The 25,438-nt window shown below is 54.6% G+C and overlaps 1 protein-coding gene across 1 annotated transcript in view; it reads left to right on the top strand.

Annotated features, from left to right (window-relative positions):
- The window catches only part of CDK5RAP3 (CDK5 regulatory subunit associated protein 3), a 176,174-nt gene that overhangs the window by 73,729 nt on the left and 77,007 nt on the right, over nucleotides 1–25,438 (top strand). The gene's annotated exons all lie outside the window — the stretch shown is intronic.

Raw genomic sequence — 25,438 nt, 5'->3', positions numbered from 1 at the left:
GCGGGGCACGCAGGACTCAGACCCTGGGGGAATGGAGGAGGGGGCGGGTCCTGGGGATGATGTCCAGCCACATTAGGGTGCCGTTTGCCTTGACGGCCCTCGGCCCACGCGCCCGGGCCGGGCAGCACTGCCCCGGAACTGAGACGAAAGAAGGAAGCAGGACAGAGCGCCAAGTATGTGTCCGGTCTGCCCCCAGGCCTAGGCCGTGAGAAATTTGTCTTGGCTGCTGCCCTCCTTCACCATTCCCCCCGCCGCTTCTCTCCGCCATCACCACCATCTCCCGCGTCCTTGTCGCTCTCGCTTTGCGGTTCTCCCACTCCAGCCGCTCGCCTTTTTTGGGTGACCTCCTCCTTTTCTCTCCCCACCCTCCTCCCGCCACCCTCTCCCCCACTTGCTCATCTCTGCCTGCCCCCACTCGCCTCCCAGGCCCCCTCACCTCTCACTCCCCATCTCCCCTTAGGCAGCAACCCCAGCGCCTCCGAAGTCCACCTCTCAGATACGCCCTCCCTCAGTCCCGGCGGTGCTCAGCCTACGTACGCCCCGCCGCCCTCGCCCCCGCGCACCCAGCCTATAAGTTGGGGCAGGCGCTGGGAAGGGACACTTCTGGAAATTGAGCAACCCCTTGCCACCACTCCTTCCCGATTCTCACCCGAATGTCTAAATCCAAAGTTCTTAACTTTGGGGAAGGGTCTAGGATTCCTTTGAGAAAAACAAATGCACGTACACAGTGCAACATTCTTGCAAAATTTCAGGGCGTTCGCGGCGCCCACATAGAAACTTCTCCGAAGATCCGAGTAGGTCGAGATACTGAGCGCCGTGAGTAGGGCAGTCCGCCCTCCTCCCCGCCCGGCTAGCCTGTGCGCCCCAGTATTCTGATGCTCCCTTCCCGGTTGGTGCCTCTCCTATCAGTCGCGTTGACCACCCAAAGTGACCCCTTTCTTGCAGGGGGATCCTGATCAATTTCCGTATTTTTTTTTAGTTGCGCCGAATGGCTTTCCCTCTGCGCTTTGCCATCAGCTTTTGAAATTTCGTTTTTGTCTTTCCAGTCTATTTCGCGCAGCCAGACCGGAATCTAGGCTGATTCGATCTCGCCTCTACAGCCGAGATTGCACCACTGCTTTACCCGTCCTGCATTCCCGTTTGGGACACGCTCGCAGTGCTACTATAAAACGGCTGCCCTGAATCCACAAGCCGCTTAAAAATCCATCTTTGTGTGTGCGGCTCTTATATCCAGAGTCCATGTCTGGTTCATCTGTGCATCTCCTTCTTTTCTAAGACTCAGTTTCCTCATCTGGACAATCTTCATACAATGGGAGGGTTTCCTGGGGCTTAAAGGAACTGATGTACCTAAAATACTTAGCCCCGTGGGGCCCTTGGTAAGCTTATAGTAAACGAAATATATAGTTGGTGTTATAATTATTAAAGTCGGCTCCCAACAAATGTTTGTTGGATTAAGGTATATTCACAAAGATCTTTGGACTAGAAGTTGATGGACCTCAATTCTAGCCCCAGCCCTGCATTTGCTAAGCTGATCTGGCGGGTCGGGTTGCTCTGAGCCTCAGTTTCCTTGTTGGAGAAATGCGGTTAGAGCAGCCGCCCTGCCTAGTAAAGGACAGGCTCTTGGGAAGCCTCAAGGTGCGTTCTGGACGTCAAGGGTTGCACTTGCTGATCAGTCAGACTTCCTTCCCCTACACTCGGACCCCTGAGATGTAGATTCGCGAGATCGGCTCTGGATCTTTGTGGCCATGGCTAAATTGACAGTCCTCTCTATCTATATGGTGTTATCACCATCCACTCAGCCTGCAGATCTCGGCTAGTTGAGTTTGCATCCCTTTCACAGCCAAGTCAGAGTTAGGGGCTCACATCGCTGAGACTGCGACTCCGGTTACTGGGTTAAGTCTGATTCGACCCTTAGGCACTCCCTGCCTCCTCCTGCCTGCAGCCTCTGGCTGTTCCTGAAGCTACTGCTCTTAAGGTGCTAACATGTTCTGAGGGATCTGACTCTGGGTGGGGGACCGAGTCTCCTCTCGCATTTATTTGTAGACACTAGATTATCTTATTTTCTCGGCTCTTTCCATCTTTCCCTGGAAAGCAACCGGGGAAGGGATCCAACCCCTGGATGGTAGACATCCCTCCCCACTTTGACCCCAGGGCCCCTTTGCCCCACCCCACCCTGACCCGCAGCCACCTGGGGTTCCCAAGAGCAAAGACCCTCCATCTGCCTGTGGCTCAACAGCATGAAATTTAACAGTAATGCAGTGGTCTTGGAAAACTTAGCCATTCTGATTTCCTGCCCTGCCTAGGTTTCTGCCTCTAACTCTGGGCACTATCTTCCTTCCAGATCCCCCTCTGCTTGCATTCCAGCCCTTTTGATTTCCCCCTTGCTAGATATTTTCCTCCTGAATAGTGCTGATGGTCTGATGTTGACATGGCTGCCAAGATCACCACTGCCCAGGATTCTTATCTCACCTCAAAACTTAACAACGCTGCCCACTGAGATCTGCCCAGGACGTGGGCCATTTCTATTCCCTCCCCTCATTCCCCCAAAGGGAAACAGATTTTGCCACATCCGTCCATCTCCCATTCCTGCCACCCCTCTTCTTCTCATGCCTCATTTATAGTCAGCAATCCGTTTTGTACGCAGAGCAGCCTCGTTAGTCTCCATGTTCATCATAACCATCATAACATCTCCATTTATTTATTGGGCACCTACTCTGTCCCCTGTGCTTCACACAAGTGTCTCTAATTCTCATTTGCATGCAGCAAAGTAGTTATTATTATTCCCCCATTGTGCAGATGAGGAAGCCAAGGATCAAAGAAGTTAAATGACCTACCCAGGCTTACAAAGCTGTTTAGAGACAGAGAAGGAAACCGAGTCCAGATCTGCCAGGCTTCAAAGCCCATGTTCTGCTTACTAGTCCACCCGGCCTCACTGTGGCAGCAGTGATGGCCCTGGCAGTCTGGCTCCCCTAGATCCTGAAGGATTCATTCTTAAACAGCATTCTTAAACTGATCCCTAGATCAAAGCCATCCATGATCCTGAGTTTAATAGGACAAACAGGTCCCATCTTAGATTGCTGGGAAAAGTCACAGCTACCTCTGTGGTCCCTTCCCAATCTCAACTGTCCTTCTGTGGAGATTACACTACGAGACTATCAAAGCCGGTCTGCCCATAAAAATTGTCTAGTGCAAGCCCTCATTTTACTGGTAGGGAAATTGAACCCCAGAACAGGAAGGTAAGTAGCTCAAAGTCACACAGCCAGTTGGAAGCAGAGCAGGGACCAGAACCTCAGTCTCTTAATTCCTGGCTTCCCAGTTGCTCATTCTTCTCTACTCCCCACCCCCTCCTCCAGGCTGCACTTGGAAGACTACAAGCTGGTGACCGTGGACACCAACACATTCCTCCTATCCCCTCCTTTCCACTGCACTTCCACTGCACTTTCCACCTAGTTCCTGGGAAACTGGACAGGGTCCAGAGCTGAAGCCAAATGGTTTTCCTTCATTCATCCTTTATTCATTCAACAAACACATACTGAGAGTCTACCTAGGGCCAAGCACTGCGCTGGACACTAGTTCTATTATAAATCTAAATATCCCTTGCATCCACATCCATTTTCAGTATGAAAGATGAACCCAGCTGAGGATAGTGCATCTGTATGTTGGGGGGTGTGTGTGTGTACACATCATGCCTGTGTGTACCTTTGGGGCTTGAATGTGGGGTGTCTGTCCTCTCTTCATGGTGGAGGCATGTTTCTCCCTTACTACTTCTGCAAGTGTTCTCTCATGCATGAACTTCCATGTGGTGAGTGTGTGCCCTGTATGTCTATTAATATTTGCCCATCTTTTTTCTCAGAATGGACTCCACAGTCGTCTATTAACTGATCAGTCCCCATTCCACTACTCCCCCAGATCCCAGCCCAGTCCAAAGGCCACCAAGGAATCCTCTTTGGTTCTTCATGCAGACCCCTTCAAGATCTCCCTCGAATCTCCCCCTCCCCAATTCAGAGAGAATCAAGGCTTCCACACCCTCTCTATGATCCCCATTTTAGAGTGAAGACCTGATCCTCTTGTCCCCTGAACTGGACAGGGAGCAGCCCCTCTTACCAGTCCATGGAGCCCAAAGCTGGCAGCGGCTGTGAGGGGCAAGTGGGGGTGATGAGAGAGCCAGGCTTTATAAAGGAGGCGACAGTCAGAGCCAGAGGGGGAGGTGAGAGACGTGGGCAGGGATGCTGCCAAGTCCTCACGGCCTCGGAAGCTTTTAGGATAATCCAGGAAACAGTGGCCCCCGGCTCTCCTGGGGGAGTGGTAGAGGGTGAGATCTGAGTCTCTGAGGTCTGCCAGGAAAAGAGGATTTCAGCTGGAAGAGGCAGCTGGGGGTGGGGGGTGGGGAAGTAGGACTTCCTTCCCTCCCCAGAGGTTGGCTGGGCAGTGGGAGAAGGACAAAGTGGTTCTTGCAGGATGGAGGAAATGAGAGCATCGCTAGGTGAGAGAGCTGGGATGGCTGGAACTCTCCAAATTCCATCCCCCTCCTTTTGAGGTTTCCTCCATGGACTTGGTGGGACAGAAAGAAGTACCACTTTTAAGACCTGAAACACATACACCCTTCAAGTTGCTCCCTCCCTGCAGAGCTCCCCATTAGTGATGTTGGTTACTCCAGCGGGTCTCTCTGCCTCTGCTGGAGCCTCATTCCTCGCTCTCGCTTTTCTTCATCCCCTTTTCAGATACTTCCCAACTTGGAACCCCCAGGTGTAATCCACCTTTGGGATCTGGGATCTCTCACTGTCAAATGGGGAGGGAAGACCCCCTCCCTGACTTAGGATGGGGTAGGGCAGCTTGAATGGACAAGAGCTCACCTAGGACCAGAGGCAGAGCCCAGCCAAGAATTCTTCTAGACAGTTCAGGAAGCCTGGACCTCCAGGAGAGTGAAGAGGCTGGGAATGTGACCTGGAAAGGGAGAAGGGGCCTGGAGGTGAATTTAGGTGGAGCCCCCACATCCCTGACTATTTACATGAACTTACTTTTATGGTGGTTGTAAGTTTAGGCATGTTGGCTAACAGAAGCATGTCCTGGAGCAGAGAGGGACAAAAGACCAGGAAGGAGAAAGGAGATGAAACAGAAGAAGACCAGTTTACCAAAGCTCTCCGAAGCTAGAAATTCTCACGCACATAGGAGAGTGACCGGAGACTTTGCAGGTGACCACGTCCCATTCTTGACCATAGCCCAATGCCCTTGGCCCTGAGGACAGGAGCTGCCGAGCACCCCCTCCACACACACACAGAACGCAGTGACCCAAAGCCTGCATGTCACCTCCCCACCCAGTCCCCCACAGGGTGAGTCAGGGAGTCTTCATCCCGAACTCTTGTCCTGCCCCTCCCCCTACACCCCCAGAAATCTCTAGTCTGGGGGTTCCCAGTCTCTTCATTAGCTTTTCAGTAATTATCCCATAAAGGCCCCGAGAGGTCCTTCCTCTCCCCATTTCAGAGATGAGAACATTGAGGCCCTTAAGAAAGCTAAAAAGCTCAGCAGAAAGCCACCCATCAGGCGGGAGAGAGTAGAGCGGTGGGGGGTTAGGAGGCACAGCTGCCCCCCTTCCTGCAATCCTAGGCAAAACTGGGAGGACAGGGCCAGCACAAGCCCCCCGGGGAACCCAGGCGTCAGGACAGAGGCAGGCTCCAGGGAGGGGCTTCCCTGTCCCTCCCCACCTTCCAGCCCAGAAAATCAGAGTGAGGGGGGAAACAAGCTGAGGAGACCACACAGGTGGAGTAAATAATGTTAATACGGGAGCATTATCACTAGGGCATTTCCTCATGGATAAATGTCTCAAATACCAAAGGATGCCTCCAAATTACAGTTAATTACAGAGTTGATTTGCATAAATTATAAGGTGAGCATACAAATTCTTTCAATCGGTTCCATATGCTTAGGTAGCAGGTCCAGTCCAAAAGATGGGAGAATCTTGGGGTGGGGGGAGTCGAGGGGAGGAAAGAGGCTCAGCCCTTGGCCTGGACCTGCTGGCCCACACGGCTTCCCTCAGGCTTTGGATCAGTAAAGGGTATATGGAGACCCTGACTGGTTTGGGGGAGGGGAGCCATTAACACAACCTGGACCCTATTTGGCAGGAGACCCCCTTTCCTCCTCTATTCGCACCTGGGTACAACGTGGTTTCCCACCACCAATGACGAGGTAGGAAACCCGGGGGGTGGGCGCAGTGGAGCCCAGAGCTACACGTGGGGGGTGGGACTCTGAAGTCTTGGCTTCTGGCCTTCAGAAGAAAGGGGGGCGGGTGCTGGAGGAAGCTGAAGACCGAGCAGGGTTAATGGTAGATGGAAGCCTCTCTCTCTTGCTCTCAGCTCCCCCTAGAGCCACCCACCTCCACCCCCAACTCCAGCTCACTCCCGGAGCCAACCCTCCGATCCCAAGTTTGATGCTGCCGCTGCCTGCACCTTCCAGGTGGCTCCTCAGAGGCTCAGACTCCCAGACTTTTGTCTCCAGCGCCTGGGCCCATTTCCTCTGCCCTCGCCTCCCAGTCCCACCTCCCCCCTCACCCACCTCTAGCTGCTAAGACTCTACTTCCTTCTCCAGCTCTCTAATTTGTCCCTCCCTCCCTCCCGGCCCCCATCCTCAGCCCAGAGGCCTGTCTCCCACTCTTCTCTCCATCTTTCTCCTCCTTCCCCAGCCTCCCTCCCCCAGAGATCTCAGGTCTCCCCGACACTCAGCTGTCAACTTTGCTTTTCCCTCCCACCAACAGCTTTGTGCTGCCCAAGCTGCTCATCCTCCCGCTCTCAAATTTTCCTACCTCATGCTATCCCCCAAATCCTTACTGCTTGTAGTTCTCTAATTTTTTTCCATATACCTGCTCCAAAGGCAGAAGCCGCTGGATTAGCTTGGGTGGGGAGTAGGAGGCTGGGCTAAGGTCCCAGGTAGTGTGTGTGAGAGTTCCCTTTGCCTTCTCACCTGAAAGTCAGTGAGTGAGAGAGAAGGAGAGAGAGAGACGAATGAAGACAGACCCTAGAATGGTTCCTGGTACTTAGTAAGTGCTTAATAAATATTTGTTGAATGACTGGATTGGAAATGGGTGCTGGTCTGTGAAAATTCTAGAGAAATGCCAACTTGGTGACAGAAATTACTTCTCTCATCTGGATTATTTTTCAGGTCTCCTGTGGGCTTTATGCCAGTTCTGTGCCCACTCACCTAAGTCGTCCTGCAGACCAATAACAGACTAATCACGCTGAAATGCTCTCTATCTCAAACACATCCAGTGGCTCCCCAGTGCTAACTGGGAACGTTCAAGACCCTCTTACTTGGCCTCCACCACCTTTGCAGTCTTCACTTCCATTGGTCCTTATACAAACCCTCCAGCCCAGCCTAACCCACTGGACTTGATGTCCAGCCTTCCTACTTTTGCTCCATTTCCACCCCTGCCACCCCGTCTCTGCCTCTAGAACGCTTATCATCCTTCAAGCTCCCAGCTCAAAGGCTGCTTTCTCTATGAAGTCTTCTCTTATCAGCACCTCACTGGCTTGCTCCTCTGAACCTCTCTATCCTTACTGCCGCATGCCCTGTTTCCACAGAGCTGTCTTCAAGATAAGAAGGTCGGAGCCTACAGGTCGCTATGCTCCTGGAGGGCAGGGACCATGTCTTGTTCATGCCACACAGTCCTCAGCCCAGTGCTTTCTTTGAAAAGGGGGTGGATAAGCCACAGCTGAGTGAATAAGAAAAATGTTTTCCTGGAATCAAAGCTTCCAGAAGCTCCTCAGTTGGGGAGGGTAGCAGTGAAGGCAGAAGCTTGGGTCAGGTGGGAATTCACAATAGAGGACTTGAAACCCAAAGATCCACGAAGGAAATGAGCCCAGGTCCCCTGTTGCACTACCCCAGCCCCGCCTCCCCACCCCCCTGGCCCTGGTGATGTGATGGAGGTAGAAGGACCCAGCAGAATGTCTGGGACGTGCAGGGTTTGGGTGAGAGCTGAGAGAGGATGAAGCACTCTGCTCTGTTCCTTCTTGGAACGAGTTGGAGGTTTGGAACAAAAAGAGCAAGGGCAGTGAGTGGGAGCTGGGAGAAAGGGCTGGCTAGACAGCAGCCATGGAGAAAAGCAGAGGCAGAAAAAGCAGAATTCCCTTTGCCCCTCTGTGGGCAGATAAAGTTCTTACCAGGGTGGCAGGATCTTGATCATGTCATGCCTTAACTCAAAAACATTCAATAGCTCCCCATTACCTACAGGAGAAAGTCCATATACTTTGGCCTGGAATTTAAGACCCATTCCCCATCTGATCTCGTCCTACCTTTCCAGCCTTAGTCCTCTCACTCCCCAGGTTCCAGCCACTGGGGGCTTCTACACCATGCTTATTGTCCACACATGTTTGAGCCCCACACTGTTCCTTGTCTGAAATGTTCTTCCTCATTTCTTTGCCTGTGAGCTCCTATTGATCCTCTGAAGCCCAACTCATATGTCTCCCTCCTCTATGAAGCCTTCTCCAGTTCTCCAAGTTACCCTTTTCCATGTTCCCAGAGTCCTAAAATACGGAAGGCTTAACACTGTCTGATGGGTGATGTGATTAGTTGTGTGTGTGTCAGATCGTGAGCCCCTTGAAAGGTTGGACTTTTCTCTGTTCATCTTTGTATCCCCCCAGCATCTTGTACAGTGACCAGGTCTGAGTGTAATAAATACATGTTGCACTGCATTGATTGTGCCGTTGCAGAGAAGGGGCTGTCAGGCCAGAGGTTGGTGGGTTCTCTATAAATCCCTTTGTCACAGCCACCCAGAGTCTGCCTTGAGGGCATCAAGATGCTGCACCAAAAGTGTGCCCCGACCCTTCCTCTTTCACCCCCGACTCTGCCCAGTGCCCTGTCAGGAATCAAAGATCAGACTGGCAGAAGAGGCTCACTGAGAGGCCCAGCATCCTGTGTCCTGGCCAGCTGGGCACTGCCACCAACCTGCAGCCAGGGTCACCTAGAGCACCTCCACCTGGATCCCATGAGAGGGGAATTAGAGGGGAGGGCTGGGTATCAGGACCTGGCAGGCGAAATCGGGTGGTATGGGGGAGGGCAGGCAGTGCCCTGGAAAGGGGGCCGGTCTCATTGTTGTGGTCTGTCTGGGAGATTCCTCCCCTTTTTAATTTGCTTCCTGATTGAGGGGTTGGCTCTGCCTGCCCAGCTCCCCCGTCATTATCTGCTGCCGGTGGCTCAGGTGCTGGCGAGCCTGGCATGGCCCCTAGGTTATTACCTGGAGCTCTGGGGGTGGCAGAGGCTGCCCCTCTGGCCAGGGTGGGGGCCTGTCTGGAATTTGCCCTCATCCTACCACCCACAGGGCGGCCATCTTAATGCCTAGCATGGCGGACACACTTACACGGTGGGGGCTGCTTTTATGGGAGACAGCTGGTCCCAGGGGGACTTCAAAGTCTAGAAGAAGCTTCATCTGTAATGTGCCTACAGTATTCAGTCAAGAACCTGAGAAAGATAAGACTTGGGTGCTAAAGCACCCTAAGTCAGAGCCATTCCCCAAAGGCTAGTGAAAGGTACTAAAGTTAGACATCAAGAAGAACTTCCCAGCCGTGTTGGGAATGAGAAAGAGAGAGCAGTGAAGCTGGGTGATTCCCACCTTGAATTCCTTCTGTTCTACAGCATTCAGAAAACCAAGAGTCACAGAGGGGAAGGAGTGTCATTAATCCAAGAACCTGTGATGACCGGAATCCAGAATCTAGGAACTTCTGGTACTGTGGGCACAGGGGGGTTGAGTACCCTGGAGCATTAGACCTCAGACTTCTCCCCAGTGCCCTTGGGCACAGCCTAGAAACCTACAGGGGAGGGCACACTTGCCTCTCCCTCCCTCTGAGTCCCCAAAGCTCCAGCCCTCTGCCCTGTCCCTGATTGGGCCTGTGGGCTTCGAGGACAGGAGATAATATCAGGACAAACAGGAAGCGCCGAATTAGAGACGTGGAGTTTGTTGTTTTAGAGGGCGCCCAGCGCCAAGCAGCGGTGCCAGGTTGGCAGTCCTGGAGCCTGGCGTCTGCCTGCTCTCCGTGCAGCTAGCTGCCCCTTCTCAGCCTCACTTAGGACCGTGGCTGGAGGGCTCCCTGGAGAGGAAGGGAGGAGGAGGCAGGGCATGGCAGGGAAGGGGTTAAACAAGTGACTCTTTTCTTCCTTCACCAGCTGAACTTTTATAGTGTCACCTCTGAATCAGACTGGGCATTTAGTCACTCATTCAGCAAATATTTTTAAGTGCCTACTCTGTTCCAGGCTTGCACTAGGCACAGCCCCGTCCCCCTGTGGCTAACACACTACTCACTAGCATGTAAGCTCCATGGAGGCAGGGGTTTTTTGACCGTTCCACTCCCAATGCTTGGAATGGTGCCTGGCACTCTACGAGGGCTTTATAAGTTTGTCGAATGGATGAATGGAAGGATGGAAGGATGGACAGATGGATGGAAGAAGGGACCCTTAGAACGGGCATAGGAGGGTCTCATGATTTTTCAGTCCACTGGACTTCTTAATGAGAGCCCTGATGATCCACAGGGCTCTTCTCCCCATCCTGGCCACCCACAAATGAATTTTGGAGTCTTGACACAAGTAAGTGACCCTGGTCCATTCTTTTGCCCAGGTGCTACGAGGGAGTTCAGCTTCTAGGCTGCCATCAGAGAGAATGAGGAAGGAGAGCTGGTCAGGAAACATGGGCAGTCCATGCAGGAAAGCCCACCAGGCTACAACAGGCCCCTCCCTGGGCGTCAGGGTGCTAGTGGTCTCCCCAGGCTCCAGAGCTGGCTGCTCTTCTGGGCCCTGGAGAGGGACCCTCCTCCTCCCTCCATGATGGTGCCAGGTAAGGCTGCAGGCATGGCAGAGGCTGAACCAAGAGCCACCCCACCTTGTTCCTGTGGCTCCATCCCCCCATCCACACCCAAGAGGTGAGATCCTGGGGCATTTGGCATCTGACAGCCTGGCATCAACTCATGCCAGCAGCTTGGAAGCTGCAGTAATTAGAAGGGAAGAGGGAGAGAGGGAGAGCGAAGGCAAGCTCGAGAGAGAACCTTCTCCTGCCTGCCGCGGGGCAAACTACTTCAAACGAATTCGTTTTGCTCTTGTGAAACTGAAGACAATTTCCTTTTCTGTCATAAAACAAATTATTGCTCATCAGGAGTGCTGGGCTAGCCTCTCTCCTGAGGGTTTGCTCCTGCTCCCGTGCAGGGCCCCAGGTGGGCAGGAAGATGGGGAGTGTCAGGGGATGGGGCCAGCCACAAGAGGGAATTCATGGGGAGGGGTAGGGAAGAAGGTGTGGAGAGATTAATGTTCCCATCAGGAGTGAAATAGCACTATAGCCCCCTCATCAACCTCCTCCACTGGCCAAGGAAAGAGTCCCAGGCCGTACCACTGGCCCTGACTACCAGCACCAGAAGGGGCTCTGGGGCGGTCATCTTATCCATCCTCCTGCCTCAAAGCCAGCCTGGAGGAGGCGCCACCTCCTCCTCAGGCACCTGTTCATGGGGTCGAGGAGTGGGGACAGGAAAGGGAGGCCCAGAGTAGTTGAGGAACTTAGCAAAGATCATTCAGCAAATTAATCTCAGTCATGCACTGCATAACGAGGTTTCAGTCAACGATGGACAGCATATACCATGGTGGTTCTGTAAGATGAGTATCATATAGCCTAGGTGTGGAGTAGGCTGTACCATCTAGGTTTCTGTAAGTACACTCTATGATGTTCGGACAATAAGGAAATCGCCTGATGACACATTTCTCAGAACATGTCCCCGTCGTTAAGTGACACATAACCTGTAATGGCAGATCCAGGATTAGAACTCAATGGGTTCTCTTCCAGGCCAAGATTGGAGGATGCCTGGGGACTTTTGTTAGTACTTTTTATGACTCTGGATTGCTCCAGTGAGCCCCCGGCATCCAAACACTACTGCCAGGCATGTAGGGCTTGGGAAAGAGACCAGTGGAGCAGGTTCCCTCCATCCGCAACAACTGGCCCCCAAAGCGGGCCTCTACCACGCCCTATAGGAAGGACCTTCCCCTCTCTCCATCTTGGGTAAACTCTTCAGGGAACCTCCTGCCAGACCCACCAGAGGAGCCATCAAGACTTCCTCTCTGCCGGCCCCGCCCCTCCCCACTAAACCTACATAACTCTTCTCCTCTCTGCCCTGCGCCCTGGGCCAGAGCTCGGGGGAGACACCTTTCTTATTGATGCTTTAACTCTTGCCTGCTCTTTCTCATCATCACCCCTGATAACCGCCTTCATCCCCTCCCTCACTTCTTCAAGCACTGCTCTCATGGATTTTTCTGGGAATTGGGAAAATACAAAGGTTCCTATCCCCGGGTGTTTCTAATCGAGCTGGGGGTGGGGTGGGGTGGGGGTAGATCCAGGCCCCACCCCCAGGGAACTTCTGGCTTACCTAAGCAAGACCCAACACATACACCAGGAGAGACACCAGCAGACTCTTGCTGAAAGACTGGGGGCATTAGGACTGGGGAGATGGGGCAGGGCAGGAAGGAGAAGGCAAGGCCAGGGGAGAGCTTCTTGGAGAAGGAGGGCAAGGAAGATGTGAGGAGGTGTTCAGAGTAGAAAATCCAAGTCACAGAATTCTTGGAGTGGAGGAGGAAGATGGGCTTAGGTTGGGGAGGCACCGTGGTGCCTGGGAAGGAGCTCCTGGGAAGGAGTTGGGGAGTCAGAACACAGGGTCAGGCAGGCAGCTGGGAGAGTCCAATACCAGCAGCCATTTCCAGTGATGTGGAAACCCTGTGTTAAGCCAGGGTGAATGGAGAAATGGTTGGGGATTGGCTGCCAGACTGGAGCAGCCAGACATTGGTGGGGAACAAAGGGTTGGGGATGGCATCCGAGGGTGGAAGGGAGACTGGAGAAGTCACCCTGCCCAGCCCTCTGCCCCCAGGCACGCATGTTCCTTTCCATCCCCACCCGCTGACCAGCTCTCTTTTGCTCCCAGGGATAGTGGGGCCTACCACCTGTCCACCCTACTTGATAACATCCCTAAAAGTTCTTTCTTGTGTCCGACCACAATTTCCCTGGTGGCCAGCGGAGGCTTGGTAAGGAGAGGGGCAAGAGGGAGACTGCAAGCAACGGCCCCCCCGAAAGTGGTTTCCTGTGGCTGGGAGGGAGACAGGGAGGAGGAGGTGAGCAAAGGGCAGGGCCAGGAGAGGATCGTGTCCGGGCGAAGACTCTGGCTCATCGGACACGCCACGCTGGGAATCCGAGAATCCGCAGTGGGAATGGGCCGGGCTGGCAAGAACAAAGGATGAAAGGGAGGTTGTGCGGCCGGCTGGGACATACACACCCACCATTGACGTACTTCAGTGGCCAGTGACCTCAGCCAGTCCGTCAGGCCCCGTCTCAACGTGCTGCTCCAGCGGGGTCCCCCTGCACCCAGCCCCCAAACAGGGCCTGAGAACATGAAGGAAGTCAGTTAGACTCCCAGAAGGACCTGCTGTCAGGATGAGCTTGGAGAATTACCCTTGCTGAGACGGACAGAGTCAAAGGAGGAGATGTGGGGAGGTGAAGAGAAATGACGAAGCTTAGAAGGCAAATGGGGAAACTGTGACATCAGCGCTCCCTGACTTGAGGATCCAGGGTACCCATGATCAATGGTTCATGTCTGTGTAAGGATTCTGACAATGGGAGGGCATTGGCCTGGAATGTAGAGGATTTGTGTTAGACACCAAGAAGAACTTCGTGGCTTTTGGGTAGTAGGACATTATAGGGCTGAGTACAGAACTCTACAGCCGTCACAGGCAGCGCGGGATCATGTCTCCCGTGCAAGGGCAGATTGCTACTTGCCTACACAGCCGGTCGGGGGGCTCTGACCCTCCCACCCCCAGTCCCATGGACCCACCCAGCTTCCTGGCCTCCAAGGGAAACCCGTTGGCAGCACCTCACCTGTTCCCTTGGACCAGGAGAGGGTGGAGGGCTGTGGTGTTAGGGTGATGGTTGCCTCCCACGTACCCCACTCTAGGGAAGGAGTGGGCTCTCACCCTTTTTCTCTCCCAGCCTTGAGGTGAGGGGCCTGGGCATGAAGAAGCCTCTTTGATTGGGGAGCCTCATCTGCTCTTCTAAAATGCTCACCACCCCTGGAAGCCCTAGACAGACTTGCATGTGCCTCCACCAACCCCTGACGCCCCCAGACACAGATGGATACAGCACCTCCACACAGTTTCACACGCAGTCACACATACAGATCCTCTGCCATCACACACACACCCCTTCACTCAGCCACACACCCTCGTAGGTCATCACTCACTGAGAGGCTCATTCAGACCTGAACGCGGACAGACGCTATGCGTCTATGCTATGCGGTCGCTCACCCCTCACACGCCCACAGCGACCACTCGTGCACGCGCACACGTACATACCCCCCTCACTGTGTCGCTGTGACACATGTGGTCACACACACTCTCAGGCTGACGCAGAGACCCTCGCGCCCTCCAGAGGAGCCCTTCACTCACGTGCCTCCATCACGCACTCTCCACTCCCGCACCGGCAATCTGTGCAGGGAGCACCTGCTCTATTCTAAGCACTGGGCTGAAGACTGAGACAATATGGCAGCTCAAGGAATTTGTTCACAAGGTGATAGGAGACTCAGACTAATAAACAGATTGTTGCTGTTTGCATTAAGTGCTGGAAGAGGAGTAAGCACCGAGTACTATGGAGACTAACCCAGCGTTGGGGGTCCAAAGAGCCTTCCCCCATAAAGTGGCATCTTTCCCATGCTCGAATAAACCCCTGCTAAAGGCTAAGTGTTTTACAGTCATTGTCTCATCTCTTCTTCACAACCACCCCGTGACGTAGGTACTAATATCCCCATTTTACAGGAGAGAAAACTGAGGCTCAAATAAGTGAGAAGCAAAGTCATGCAGCTAATAAAGTAGTGGAACTCAGACTCCAGCCCAGAGCTGCCTGAATCAGGGCCCCAGTGCTCACGGCCACCATTAGACTGCCTCCATCATGGGCTTGAACCTCCATACTTACGAGGGCCCTCACCTACCCTCTATCCCCACAGCAACCCTCCTAATGCCACCCAGACCCTCCAACCCCTGACCCTCATGTACACACACAGGCTCACCTTCTAGCCCTCTGCGCTCACGTGCCCTCCCTCCCAGGAGACAGGGCCACTTGTCACTAGAGGAGCCATAATTGGCAGGTGCTGAGGCTGCCGCCAGAGCTTTAGAACAGGCAGAAGGGAGGGAGGAGAAGGGTTCCTGAGGCAGGGGGCTCGGGAGCTGGGACGGGGGAAGAGGGAGGGGGCTGGCTCCAGTGCCCTCTCCTCCGCTCTGCAGGTGTAATTAGCCCTGGCAGATGAAAGGGCGTCTTTGAAAGCGGGCGAGATCCTTGTCTGTCAGCAGGGCGCTCTGGGTGGCATCGGCAGCTTATCCTGAAACCACACACGGCACCAGAGCCGGGCTGTCTGGGCGCTGCCCGGGAGGCGGGGAGGCAGACCCCAGGGCCGTGGGCCCTTGACTCCCTTCTCCCCAACATCTTGGCCCTGGGCTCCCTGCCTCTTTGGGCAGGAGCTTCTCAGAACGGAGAATCCTCCAGAGCCTGGCAGTGCCAATCCCAACAGGCTGATACCCTACCCCTGGGGCCCGAAGGGACAGGGTACTCCCTCCCCTCCCCTGCCACGCTGGACAGGAGGCCAAGGACAATGGCTCTAGGCAGTCCTTTCATCCTGAGATCTCAAAGCGCCATCTAATTAAGCCCGCCCAGGTCGGGGACTTCCTCTGGAGTCGCTTTGGAGGGGTGTGGTCTGGGACCAGCCATTCCCAGATCCCAGCTTGGATAGGAGCCCCAGAGGACAAAATCTCCTAGAGTGTTCATCCTGTTTGGGACCTGTGAGCCTAGAGGACCAGCAAAGTGGGGATGCTGACACCAAACTCTGATGGGGGCCAAACGGGATCTCAGACGAGCCTGAGTTTGAGACCTAAAGGGTATAATCTCTAATACATCCCATCCCTTCACTGCTTCAAACTCAAGGAAGGGGTGACTCTCACAAACACGTGGAGTGAAAGAGGCCAGATACAAAAGAGCACACAGTACACGATTCCATTTATATGAAAGTCGAAGATAGACGGAAAAGCCATCTATGCTCTTTGAAGTCAAAAGAGAGATTCTGTTACCCTTGGGAGTTTAGTAACCTGAAGGGGCCCAGCGAGGGCTTTAGGGAAGTGGTAATGTTCTGTTCTTCGAGCTGCCTGCTGGTTACTCAGGTATGTTCACCTCGTGAAAATTCGCTCCATTTTTTACTTATGATTTACCTACATCATACACTTATGACACTTTTCTGTATGCCTGTCATAGTTCAATAGATGTTTACATTAAAATATTTTTACATGTCAATCAAAACTTTGTTTTATGATTCCTTTAAGGGGCTCTCATATCTGTCTCTTTCCTCTGCTGGAAGATCACAAGGGTCACTCCAGATTGAAGACCCGGTGAGGCCAGATTCCTGGAGGATTCCTTAACTGTATGTGTGTGGGGGTACGAAGGAGGGATATGAAGCTGTACAAAGTCAATACATTGCTGTAGGGTCCTGTACTCCATTCCCTACCACTGCCCCCAATACCCACACAAACACACTAATCACTTCTACTTTACTGAAAGCTAATGGATGCTTTGATGCCCAAGGAGCCAGTGAGATTGCCAGAATCCCTGCCCTCCTCTGCCCCACCCCCTCTATCTGCTCCAGAAATCCGTTCCCAGTCAGGTCCCACCCTTTCTTCCCCCAACGGTCAGCTCTGTTCCTTTCATCTCCCTCTTCTGCTTCAGGGCCTAAAGGAGGTAGCTAGAGAGAGGTGGAGGGGTGTTTGTGAAGGGCCCTTTGGTCCCTACCTCATCAAATGACATCCTTGCTTCTTTGTCCTTCCTCCACCCTGGAAAAAGACAGGAGGCATTGCTTTCCTCTGCTACCACTGAGGCAGAGGGCTTTGAGCTGGACCTTCAGGACAACTTCTTGATGACTAGGGTGGTGAGAAGTCTTTGGAGGAAGTGAAAAAAAAACCAAGAGGGAGATGACGTTTTGAAGACTTTGAAGTCAGACTTCAGCTCTGAAGACTGACTTGCCTAGAGACAGAGGGAGAAATGAGATCACCTCACAGGGTCGTAAGCTTGCTGGGTTTCTACTGCAACAAATCCCCCCCCCACACACACACAAGCACGAACACCCATTGAAGGTGCTTGCTCCTGCATATCTGTCTGGGAAGAGATCCTAAAAGTCTGGGTTTCCTAGCTGGTACTCCAGAACCCGCAGCCATACCAGATACTGAAACTCTGCCTTTGCTGTGTGACCTCAGGAGGGATCCACCCTTTCCTGCTCTGAACTCAGTGGACGTTCCACTGGCGACCTGGTCTCCACAAGCTTGCCTTCCCCAGTTTTCTGGCAAATTCCAACACTCTCTGAACTCATCCTCTAGAAGGAGCTCCCCTAAAACCTGATGAGAAGAGGGATTTGACCTTTTTTGACCTTCTTCCAGCAGGCAGAGTCCATAACCTTCTCAAGGATTCCCAGGGATCTTTGTTTTGTCCACTAATCGTATCGAAAGCACCCAGAACAGAATGTGGCACAGAGCAGGAACGCTATAAACATTTGTCGGATGATGTATGGTTCTTATGCTTGAAAACTACCCCCCTCCAGAAGTCCATCCTACGTCCCTCCTGCTGCCATTTAAATATTCAGTTGTTCTGGCCTCGGAAGAGAGGGGTCATCTGCCATCAATTATGATTCATTGAGCACCTACTGTGTGCAAACCTTTGTGGTATGACTGTCTCTTCATAATTTAAGAGTCTTGGCTCAGCCCATTGCCTCTCGTTGTCCCTCTCTGTCCTGCAAGGCTAACCTTCATTCAACTCAAGGGTCTAGTCGCCAAGAGTTACTCAAGATTTAATAAAATATAACAAGAAACAAGAGGCTTGCTTTCTCTAATTATATTTGTTTGTCCATTCTGTTTCTTCTTTTGTCTCCATCTAAGAGAAGTGAAAACCTCTCCAATTCTCTGTCCTTTTGTGTCTGCGTGCCTCTGGCTCTCTGCATAGCCTTTCCTGCCACCCCTCTGTTTCTTCGCTGGACTCTCTCCCATTGTCTTGGGGAGTCTCTCTCTCTCTCTGTTTCTTCTTTGGTGTGTGGGTGTGTCTCAGGCACTCTCTCTCTTCTTCGTTTCCTTTACAGCAAATAGGTAAACAGGTGGTTGAGAAATGGGAAAAGTAAAAAAAAAAAAAAAAACAGCTAGAGTGGAGTGTTTTCTCCCAGGGATCAGGGTCGCAGGTAGCTGCAACCCTAACTGGGACGAGTCGAGGCAGGTGGAGCTCCTGTCCAGATGTTGCGCAACGCGAGGCGCGTGCCCCGAGCCCAGTCCTGGGTCCGGTTCCTGGGCGGACGACGGGGGTGCGGGACATACTCAGACCAGAAATATCCTTTGGGTCCCTGTCCCAGAGACAGACCCAGGCCGGGCCTGCGCCTCCCCACCCTGGCTTGCGGACGTGGGGGGAGGCAGAGAGGTTGTTTGCCGGGAAAGGACAGTGTGGGCCCGGGGCGGGGAGTTCCCTGCGTCTGGGCCGTGGGGGGAGCTGCAGGCCGGCGGGTGAGTAAGGCCCAGCGGACGCAGGAGGCTCAGTGGCGGCGGCGGCGGCGATGGGGAGGAGGGTAATTACGCAGGGAGGCTCTCGCCACAGCACGTCCCCACAAATGAGAGGCCCCGGGCCCCAGACACCACACAACAAAGCAGGAGGCAATTATTTGGCTCCAGTGGGAGGGGACAGCCCTTTGCCGGCCCACTGCCGCTGAGCACCCCGGCCTCCTCTGAGGGCGCGGAGGGTAGGGGTGCAAGGACCACTCTCACCAGCTCCCGCGGGCAGGGGAGGGCCCGAGGGACTCCCGCTGGGTTACCCTCCGAGGGGGTCCCGGTTGGGAAGGCAAAGCGGTAGGAGGCCCTCAGCCTGATTAGAGCCATCCCCCAGCCAGCCTGGAGCCTCCCACAAGGCCTCGGGGAGGCCTCCTGGGCACCCCACAGGAGGGAGAGAGGAGGATCTGGGGCGCGGGCTGGAGCGGGCAAGGCGATTTGTTGGTCCTGGGGAAGCCAGTGGCCAGCATCTGAACCCCCCCCTTCCCCAGCTGTGGCCACACAACTGGCAACCAAGAAGCTCCCAGGCAGGTGGGGAAACCACAGAGGAGGGAGCAGGAGCCAGGGAGATTCCAGAGCACGTGGCCAGGCCTGGAATTCACACAATTGATATGCAAATCAAATGCAAATTTGTCTTTTTCCCCCTCAAAAATCATCAGATCCGGCCGTTGAGAAGTAGAGCTTGCCCGATCAGCTGAGGGTGCCCCGGCCTCTGCTGGCCTCCTTCTGTCTCTCCAACCACCCATATTTGTTCCAGGAAAACTGTTAGCAAGTCCTACCAATGCCTTGGATTCATCTGGGACCTTCCTGCAAAGGACTTTCCCCTCCTTAGATGAAAGAGCCCGAAGTATAGATGGGGAAAAGGAGGCCTTAAAAGATTCAGGTACTTTCCCCTGTTCTAAGGGCTCACCTGGAGGATGGCCGGGCTCCTGGAACCTTCTGACATCAGCACTAGGTTGTCAGTGTGCCAGCTGGGCGGGGAGAGGGGAAGAGCGTGGGACTGGGAGCCCTAAATCTGGTCTCCGGTCTCAGCCCTGCCTCTAACTAGCTGGGTCATCTTGATCGAGTCACATCTCCTCTCTAAGCCTCAGTTTCCCTGAATGTCAAATGACCATCTCTGGAGAAAAAGGCTCTTCCAGACGTGGAGTCCTCTAAGGAGAGGGCCATCCCGTGTTGCTGCCAAGAGGTCTTTGAGCCAACTGTCCCCCTCTTTGTCCTCACCCGCTCTTGTCCCTCCCTGCTCCAGGCCAACAGAGGATGAGCCCCGAACCCCCTAACTCCTGGCTTTCTCCATCTTCGAAATCTCACTCAAAATCCACTTCAGGAAGCCTCCCCTGATGAACCCCACTGAACTGATTGCTCCTTTATGTTGGGGTCCCCCCAACTGTGGAAGGCTCAGTTTGCCCCGTCTGGTTGCCCTTGCTGATGCGTTGCTGAAAGAGCTCCTAAGTAATTTTGAGAATGTGTGTAGCATCCTGCTGTGTCCCCCCCTACCCCAGGCTAGAGGCAAGAACTGTGTCTCCTCCATTAGGCTAGGGGCTTCCTAAGGACCTGGGCTGTGTCCTTGGGACAGAGTGCCCCCATCAGGGTGAGACTGTGTCTCCAGCATCAGATGAAGACTTTTCCCTAAAGGACTCTGCCTCCTTCACCTGCCCCAAGGCTGAGTTCAGCAGCAGCCCTTCTTGGGGCGAGGGCCTGGGGGCCCGGACAGCCTGCCTCTCCCAGGTCTTCATTGTCCAGTGTCTCAGCCTCTCCTTCAACCCCTGGCCATGGCAGCAGCTTGTGCCATCTCCTCTCATGCCCAGGAGTGATTCTGCCTCTTCCTTCCTCAGGAAACTGTGGCCTGGCACCTGCCTCCTCCTCCTCCTCTCCCTGCCTCCAGCCTCCTTCATCCCTCTCTAGGGCCTCAGGGCAAGTGTTCGCCATCTGCCATGTTAGTGCATTCCTGGGGCTGGCTCCCAGGCTCCCCATTGCCCCTGGGGGCCTGAGAACCCTCCTGGGCTGCTGTCCACCATTAGAGCTGCTCTCACCACCCCCGGAATGCCTGGGTCCCTTGCTCCGTCCCCTCCCACGCTTCCTGAGGCCTGCAATGCCAAGGCTCCTAAAGTCCCAGACTGCGCTTTCCACTCCGGAGCTGGACAGGGTGTCAGAGTGAGCCTGGGGGTCCCGCTCTAGCAGCAGGCGTCTTCCCTCCTCCACATCTTCTCTGTCTTCAACTCAGGGAGACTACTTACCTAGGAACCCTGCCACTTTATATTAATTTGCATACTATACTTATTGGCCCGGCACAAGCAAATTAATACAAATGCAGTGCAAACCAGATTCAAAAAGGCAGCCACACTGGATGGCCCTGACACAGGAGAGGACTCCACATCTGGAAGAGCCTCACCTCTCTTTATATGGATGGTAATTTGACATTCAGGGAAACTGAGGCTTAGAGAGGAGAAGTCACTTGCTCATACAGTGGGTGCCTGGTCCTTTGGAAATTCCGGGGGCCACTGACCTGAGTTGTGCAACATGCGTGCTCTCCTTTTCCTTAGACCTCATCCGGCTGTGGCTCTTCTTTCACACAGTTTGGATGTTTTTCCTTCTCTGTGATTTTCCCCTTCCCAGGCTCCTGCTGCTCCTTGCCCTTGGCACAGGAGCCCTGTGTGCCACCAGCGTTGGGTGATGGAGGTGGGTCTCCATGTGGAATTGAGGGAGAGCTGAGGGGCCTCATCTGCCCCAGTGAGAGCTCCCCAACAAGCTGCCCTGGCCCCTCCAACCCTACCAGTAGAGCGCTTCTGTCAGTGCCAGTGATGCGTGCAGATGTGTTCCATCTAAAGACATGTGACACTGGGGGATCTGGCTGACATATTCTGGCACTGCCACCTCTGCAGAAAGCAGGAACTTGGGGACCCCGCCCCACTGGGTAGATTTGGCGTTGTTGGAGAGGCCAGGGAAAAAGGCCTGGAGTGAAAGGAGGAGTCATCACTGTCTAGAAATGCAGCCAAAGGCGGCGTATTGAGCACTCGCTGTGTCCCAGGCAGCGGGCTGGGCACTGGGCTGTGATGGAGACTGAAAGCCGCCCTCATAGAGCACAGAGGGCAGTCCGTGCTTGGGTTACCCCAGCAGCACCTGGGATGCTCCCTGATTCAGTACGTCTGTGGGTCCAGGAACGAGCATTTAGACAAGCACGTCCCCTTCCCTTTCCCAGTGATGTTGATGCAAGCGGGCTGGGGACCACACTTTAAAAAGCCCTGGTGGCGTGTCCTGGGTTCTGAGAACAGCCTGGAGTTTCAGGGCCCCAGGGAGGCAGAAAGAGGGGAGGAGGGTGCTGAGAAGAGGCAGCTGGGGTAGGAGGGGAGATGCAGGGTCTTCCTCCAGGGCCAGCCACGCCCTTGGAGGAGTTGGGGCTCTGCCAAGCTCTCTGCCTGTGGTCCCTCTCCTGGTCCCCACCATCATTAAGGAGCAGGCCTGCCTCCCCTCCCCTGGTGATGCTCTAGCAGAGGAGGGGCTCACACACTCAGTCTCCCAGCACCCTGTTGATGCCTACCCTTCACTTCCCTCGGGGCCCTAGGGCTCCTTCTCCAGAGTCCACAAAGGGTGAGCACCGATGGGGAGAGATGGCAGAGCTGTTTCGCAGAGACCCCACACCATACTCCCCACCCTGCCTGCCCCTCCCCCCAGTCTCGGAGGGCCTCCCGGAGTCAGTGTCCAGGCTAAAGAGAGTGGGGCTAAGAGGAAGGGGTTTGAGGAAGCAGCAGTAGAGGCTGAGAGGGGAGGCAAGGGAGGGAGCCTGCCCCTCCTCCCTTCCAGCGCCTGGCGTTTGATGCTGGGGGTGCTGAGACATCTCCTCTCCCTCCCGGAAACTCAAGGCCAGACAGATAAACACAGATGGAGGGAGAGACTCAGCTGCTTTATTTATGGGCCCGGTGACAGGCCCTCTCCTGTCTCAGAGTCACTAATCTACCGGGCGGAAGAGACATCCCACCCCCTCGCCACCCTCTTCCCTCCCTCCTGAGACTGGGTCTCAGCCAGGCTCCCAGCCTCCCCCAGCCAGTCAGGCGCAGGCCCACAGTGCCAGCTCCTGTGGGCTGGGGGAGAGTGTCCGGGGGCTCAAGAGACACCCTCTCCCTCTCCCCAACAAACCAGGGAGCACACATCCCGCTCCTTGCCCCTCCCCCGATGTCCCACCCTGTCTTGAATGGGCTACACGGAGTCCACTCCCATGAATGTGCCTGGGGACAGGAGGATGGCCAAGGCGCCACCTCAGGGGGTCTTTCCCACTGAGAGACTGGACAGTCCAAGTTTCTTGACTTGGGAAGTGCCTGAGGAGCCCCCTGGGCTAGTCTGGATGGGGCCTATCTGGAACAGGGACTGATGGAGGATTCCCTGATGTCCCTAAAGGGTCAGACCCAGAGCTGAAGGATCCAGTCCTCCTGCAGCGTTTCCTTCTAATGAACTCCCTCTAACGGCAACTGGCACCCCCATAAAGGGGCCTCTGGGGACCCATGTGAATTCCTCCTTCTCTCCACCTTCACCTTCTCCCCACCCACCCACACGACACACACCTGCTCCTGCCATCCTCTGATGAAGGGTTGAATCCCACTGCGGCTATTGGCACGGGGTCCTGCAGTGGCCAGGCCTCCCTTCACCAGGCAACATGGATTTCTCTGACCCCCTCGCCCTGTGCCCAGCTGCACAGCCCCTTCATCCTGCCATTTTTATCCGGGTCTACCCCAAATCTGGGTAGGGGGACATGTAACAGCCTTCTGGGGAGAATAGATCCCTCAGGCCCCAAGGTCAGGGGTCAGAGTGCAGCAAAAGGGCAGGGAGAGGAGGAGGTCAGGGAGGGGGCAAATCCCTGCCTGGCGGTGGCTTTGAGGCTGGACACAAGGAGCCTTTAAAGCCCCAGAGATTCGGGGATTTGGCTCATAGGATCAGAAGGCCGGCTCCCTGACTCATGGCGGCCAGACTGGGACCTGTTCAACTCGCCTCTCTCTCTTTTTCATTTAAGTGACTTTGGGTCACCCGTGGGCCAGGGAGGAACTTCACCAAAAGGACACACTTCCCCTCCCCATTCCGTTTCAGCTCTCCTTGCCTCCCCCTTCCTCTGCACCTCATCCTAGCACGCTACCCCTAGCCTGGGGAAAAGGGGGGATTTGGAATCCTGGCTCAGATTTACTGTGAAGTCTCAGGCAGTTTCTTCTTCGGATAAATGGGCATAGCTTAAGGATAAGTGGCATTCACTGGCCTCTCCCCTAAATCTAGTTCACATTCTCCTCTAGGAAGCTTTTCCCCAGTGACTCCACACAGCCCCCCTCCCTGGATTGTCTTCCCTATCTTCCAGCACCACCTCAAGAATTCCATTCATTTGTTGTCTGTCCTTGTTTCTGGACTCTGATGATGAATCAGGGATGTGTTCTGTCTCCCCCCTCAGACGGAAATCTTTGTGGTCAAGAACCACGTCTCCCCTGTCTGACCAAGAGCTCCCTGAAAGGGTCTCCTTCTGGATCCGCTCCCAGCACCCGGCACAGGACCCTGCCCACGGGAGGGGGCAACAGCCGGGGGAGGGAGGAGGGTGGAGTGGGGGAGGCACATTCATTTCTCCACTCCTGTGAACAGATCACTCCAAAGGTAAGCCCGGGGAGCAACGGGAGCACATGGAAAGGCTTCCCAGCAGGGGCGACTTTTAAGTTGGAACTGAAAAGAAGAAAGGAAGAAGAGAGAGCATTTCCGCCCTAGATTTTCCCAAGAGCTTCAGAACCCCTCCTCCACTCCACCTCCCCATTCCCACTTGCTTCTTCCTTAGAGGCCCAAGACAGAGGGCAGTGGGGTCTGTCCCATCTCTTCTGTAATGTCATGGTGCTCCTTCCTCAGCCCACTCGTCTGCCCTGCCCACCTGAGGGCCCTGGCTCTGTGCCAAGTGTCCACCTGCTCAGCCCCACCCAGGGTCCGTACTCAGGGCAGAACTGGCTGGGGAGGCAGTGCCTCCTTCTCCTTGCAACAGCTGCCAAACCTGAGGCTCCCTTTCCCCTGAGGAGAGGCAGTATCAATACGTGAAGCAGCTTGTGAACCATGCTGAATTCAGGGGCGTGTCTCTACCCACGACAGGGAAGGTGGGTGTGTGCTCAGCTTGGGTGTGTTTTCACTTCCTGCTCTCCCCTCCCCTCCTTCAGGTGATTTTGAAATCCGTGGTCTGGGAGAGGTCATTGCGTCCATCCCCCTGCCCAGGCCCATCCCTCTCCCATGCTGGATGAGCATCTCTGTCGGGTTTGAGACCACTGCCACCCTGGCAAAGGAACCACCAGACCCCTCCCTGGCCTTCTGAAGCAATGACGGCACAGCCCTTCTCCTCTCCACTCCGCTGGACAGCTGGGTCCTGACTTGATGTCCACCTTCCTTGCTGTGCTCTCTCTCTGGGTCTGTGAGGTTGTCCATGCTGATCACAGCTCTCCTCGCTCCCTCCTGGAGATGATGGACTTGACCTGTCCACCTGGGTCTCAGCTAGAGATCCGCACAGAGCTGCCAGGCAGCTGGCTTCTGTCCCTCCCATTTTGAGGGTCACCCCTCTAAGCCTGGAGTCCCACCCTGGTTTCCGATGGGCAGAAAGCTGCTGCTCAACAAGGAGTCTCTTTCCTTTTGCCAGCTGCCCAAACAGCTAAGGAGAGCTCTCACTTACTGAGCCTCACCACGAGCCAGGCACACACATATTCTTACTTAATCTTCACAACCGCTGAGCTGGGTCCTATTATTACCCCATTTTAGAAATGAAGAAATGGAGGATCTGACAGCCATGATTGCCCTTCCCAACCAGAATGCAGCCCCCTTTGGGCCAAAGCCAGAA

The sequence above is a fragment of the Diceros bicornis genome, chromosome 18 (genome assembly GCF_020826845.1).
Source record: "Diceros bicornis minor isolate mBicDic1 chromosome 18, mDicBic1.mat.cur, whole genome shotgun sequence".
NCBI classification, from domain to species: domain Eukaryota; kingdom Metazoa; phylum Chordata; class Mammalia; order Perissodactyla; family Rhinocerotidae; genus Diceros; species Diceros bicornis.
This window is presented reverse-complemented; position numbering and strand designations above follow the sequence as displayed.